Source organism: Oncorhynchus gorbuscha, linkage group LG09 (genome assembly GCF_021184085.1).
Source record: "Oncorhynchus gorbuscha isolate QuinsamMale2020 ecotype Even-year linkage group LG09, OgorEven_v1.0, whole genome shotgun sequence".
Taxonomy (NCBI): domain Eukaryota; kingdom Metazoa; phylum Chordata; class Actinopteri; order Salmoniformes; family Salmonidae; genus Oncorhynchus; species Oncorhynchus gorbuscha.
The window spans coordinates 94,481,502-94,486,567 of NC_060181.1; positions in this window are offsets into that span (position 1 = coordinate 94,481,502).

Here is a 5,066-nt window from a genome sequence, read left to right on the forward strand (position 1 = left end):
CAGCAGATTAGGTTGACAGAGAGGTTTGTATGAGAGGGACAAGGAGGGGACAGGAGGGTCTGAGTGGTGCAGCTCTATTCAGGCCTGTTGAGGGTGATGGACACTGGGACTGTGGGACTGGGTCGTAGCTTCCACCTCCCCTACTGAGCACATCGTTCTTAGAACTGTAGAATTACGGCGGTTTTCGCACACAAAAAAAAACCAAAAAACATGAGAAATATATTTAATTTAATCCATGCTTGAAAGAATAAGGAAAGGTATTTACGGGCGAAGGGCTAAACAAAAAGGGAGCACCATTCAATGCAGACAGACGGACCCTCACATTGGCTTTCAATTCAAATCATGTGTTATTTGTCACGCGCGCCCAATACAACCGGTGTCGACCGTGACCATGTTTACGAGTCCTCCTCAGCAATGCAGAGTTTCTAAATAATAAAACAAAGAATAAATAGCAACACAATGGGAAAAAATCATATATATAATCCACAAGAATGGAGGGATATACAGGGGGTACCAGGGGGTACCAGGGGGTACCAGGGGTGGCTTGGAGTCTTTGACAATTTTTCGGGCTATCCTGAATGGCAGGGACTTAATGTGCAGGGTTATTTAAGGTGGATATGTACATGAAGGCAGGGTAAAGTGACTACGCATCAGGATAGATAATAATAAGGTATTAGAGGTAGATATGTACATGAAGGCAGGGTAAAGTGACATCAGGATAGATAATAATAAGGTATTAGAGGTAGATATGTACATGAAGGCAGGGTAAAGTGACATCAGGATAGATAATAATAAGGTATTAGAGGTAGATATGTACATGAAGGCAGGGTAAAGTGACATCAGGATAGATAATAATAAGGTATTAGAGGTAGATATGAACATAAAGGCAGGGTAAAGTGACACCAGGATAGATAATAATAAGGTATTTGAGGTAGATATGTACATGAAGGCAGGGTAAAGTGACTAGACATCAGGATAGATAATAATAAGGTATTAGAGGTAGATATGAACATAAAGGCAGGGTAAAGTGACTAGACATCAGGATAGATAATAATAAGAGTGAAATAAAGATAAGAGTTGCAGCAGCAAATGATGTGTGTGTGTGTGTGTGTGTGTGTGTGTGTGTGTGTGTGTGTGTGTGTGTGTGTGTGTGTGTGTGTGTGTGTGTGTGTGTGTGTGTGTGTGTGTGTGTGTGTGTGTGTGTGTGTGTGTGCGTGTGCGTGCGTGCGTGTGTGTATGGAGTTTGTGTGGAAGTGTCAGATTTAGTGTGTATACTGTATACACTGAGTGGACAAAACATTAAGAACACCTGCTCTTTCCATGATATAGACTGACCAGGTGAATCCAGACTAAAGCTATGATCCCTTATGGATGTCACTTGTTAAATCCACTTCAATCGGCATAGATGAAGGGGAGGAGAAAGGATAAAGAGCGACTTTTAAGCTTCTAGGCAATTGAGACATGGATTGTGTATGTGTGCGATTCAGAGGGTAAATGGGCCAGACAAAAGATTTAAGTGTCTTTGAACGGGGTACGATGATAGGTGCCAGGCGCACCGGTTTGTGTCAAGAACTGCAACGCTGCTGTGTGGTTTTTTCCACGCTCAACAGTTTCCCCATGTACATCAAGAATGGTCCGCGAGCCAAAGGACATCCAGCCAACTTGACACAACTGTAGGAACCATTACACTCAAGATGGGCGCCAGTATCCCTGTGGAATGCAGGAGGAGGGGGGGTGGTATGCAGAAAGTTACACAGACTCACAATGCAGACAGTCTGTGTAACCATTTAATTAACGTATGGCTATTTAGCAGTCTTATGGCTTAGGAGTAGAAGCTGTCTTAATAATAATATAATAATATATGCCATTTAGCAGACGCTTTTATCCAAAGCGACTTACAGTCATGTGTGCATACATTCTATGTATGGGTGGTCCCGGGAATCGAACCCACTACCCTGGCGTTACAAGCGCCATGCTCTACCAACTGAGCTACAGAAGTCTTGTAGCCTGTGGCTCTGATACCATTTGCCAGACGATAGTAGAGTTTACCGTCTTTGGTTTGGGTGGCTTGGACTCTTTAGTAATTGTTCGGGCCTTCCTCTGACACTTCCTGGTGTAGAGGTCTTGGATGGTAAGGGAGCTCGACCCCCTCACCACCCTGTGTAGCGCTTTGCGGTTGATGGTGGTGCATTCGCCGTACCAAGCGGTGATGCAGCCAGTCAAGATGCTCTCGATGGTGCAAGCTGTAGAACTTTTTGAGGATCTGAGGGCCCCGTGCCGAATCTTTTCAGCCTCCTTAGCTGAAATGGGAGCTGTTTGCTTTGACAGCTCCCATAAATCCTATTGAGCTAGGGGTTACAGTGGAAACAGTTAATCCGGGATACTTGTGTGTCAGGCCCACTGGGAGGTGGTGTGTGTAAAAAAACAAAACCTCTCTATTGTTTTCTCGTTTGTACTCTCAGGGTCACTGGTGAGACCTTGGTCATGTGGACACCGCTTGTAAAACACAGTTACTTCACTTCCTGTAATTGGAAGATGTCAAACCGACACTGATACCATCATGTTCAACCCCCCCCACCTTGCTCTTCCTCACCCCTGCCAACCTCTCTCTCTCTCTCTCTCTCTCTCTCTCTCTCTCTCTCTCTCTCTCTCTCTCTCTCTCTCTCTGTCTCTCTCTCTCTCTCTCTCTGTCTCTCTCTCTCTCTCTCTCCCCCTCTATTTCATTCTCATTCTCATTCTCTCTCTCTCTCTCTCTCTCTCTCTCTCTCTCTCTCTCTCTCTCTCTCTCTCTCTCTCTCTCTCTCTCTCTCTCTCTCTCTCTCTCTCTCTCTCTCTCTCTCTCTCTTTTCTTGCCCTAGGGGGATTTTCTGCAGACTCATGTATCCTAGTAGGCCTGTGTGCCAGATCCCCCCTGTTGTGGAGAGGGAGAAGAACATTACATCTTAATCTCTTTGGCCCGGCTGAGAATGCCGCCGTGAAAGGGCCACATTTTCTGGTTACATGAACACATTGTGGGTGGATCAACCATATGCTGATTGACATTGCGGGCTGAAAGGTGGACGCGGGTAGTAACAGTTCCCTCTGGACAAACCCCCCCCCGTGGGGATCCCACACCTCGACCAGGGAAGAACAGACATACGATCTGCTGCTGACACATGGCCAGACGTCCCTCCCCTCCCTCCCTGCTTTATAGCATAATATCCCCTCCCCTCTATAGAATCACCTCCCCTCCCTGCCCCCTCTATAGCATAACCCCCTCCCCCTCTATAGAATAACCCCCTCTTCCATTCTATAGCATAACCCCCTCCCCGTTCTATAGCATAACCCCCCTCCCCTCTATAGAATAACCCCCTCTTCCATTCTATAGCATAACCCCCTCCCCCATTCTATAGCATGATCTCCCTCCCCATTCTATAGCATGATCTCCCTCCCCCATTCTATAGCATGATCTCCCTCCCCATTCTATAGCATGATCTCCCTCCCCCATTCTATAGCGATCTCCCTCCCCCATTCTATAGCATGATCTCCCTCCCCCATTCTATAGCATGATCTCCCTCCCCATTCTATAGCATGATCTCCCTCCCCATTCTATAGCATGATCTCCCTCCCCCATTCTATAGCATGATCTCCCTCCCCCATTCTATAGCATGATCTCCCTCCCCCATTCTATAGCATGATCTCCCTCCCCCATTCTATAGCATGATCTCCCTCCCCCATTCTATAGCATGATCTCCCTCCCCCATTCTATAGCATGATCTCCCTCCCCATTCTATAGCATGATCTCCCTCCCCCATTCCCCCTCCCCCATTCTATAGCATAATCTCCCTCCCCCATTCTATAGAATAACCCCCTCCCCCATTCTATAGCATGATCTCCCTCCCCCATTCTGTAGCATAACATCCCTTGGTCTTCTCTGATATGATATGGTCAGACACAGTCCATAGTATATCCAGACAGTGAGCCCTGGAGACCTTGGAGGCCGAATGTGTGTTAATAATGTGTGACTTGCTCCGTGAGCACATCTCGTACGTACACAAACGTACAACGTTAGCTAAAAAAAGTACCATCTCAAATCAAATCAAATCAAATGTTATTTGTCACATACACATGGTTAGCAGATGTTAATGCGAGTGTAGCGAAATGCTTGTGCTTCTAGTTCCGACAATGCAGGGAAAAAATACACATTTGGCATGAAGTTTTTATCAAGGGAAATGTCATGGCGGTATAATCATTATTATTATTTTATTATTTATTTTTATTTATTTTTATTATTATTTTTATTTATTTATTAAACACTATGTTTTTCTTGTCATAAACATCAACGTTATCCAAAACCACAAGCTGGAACGAGCACATCTTCTTTTCACTGGTAATATATATGCCATTTAGCAGACGCTTTTATCCAAAGCGACTTACAGTCATGTGTGCATACATTCTACGTATGGGTGGTCCCGGGAATCGAACCCACTACCCTGGCTTTAGACTTCATGTGTATTCATCTGCTCGTAGTGAACCACAAAGTCCAGCATTCTTAACGAATGCAGATACCGCACAGCTTCCCTAGCCCACCAAGCCAAACACTGTTGCCAGTGTATTGAAGCCAGGTAAAGGACAGTGTGGATCTCAGCATAAGACCACTTAGAACCACCATAAAGTAAATATAGATATGTTATATCAATCCTTAAAATGTGTCTGCCTTTCTGGATTCACAGAATATATTTATATAAGCTGTACAGTGCTCTGTAGCATCAAACAAATATTCAACATTCAAGTATTTGTCTGAATCTGAAAATACAGGGGGATTGTAAACTATTCAATGCTAACTCAATGCTAACTCAATGCTAACTCAATGCTAACTCAATGCTAACTCAATGCTAACTGAGTATGTCTCATGTGTAGTAAACTGTAGCTACGGATTGGTACTTCACATAATATGATTTAATAAGCAAAGATTGTTTTGGTATCCATTACTGGGAGTTAGAGGATTTTTCAACCAACCTTAGCTTGTCGATAGTGTCTTCGTCCGCGATTCGTGGAAGCACGAGTCTCATAAAATGTCTGTGTCC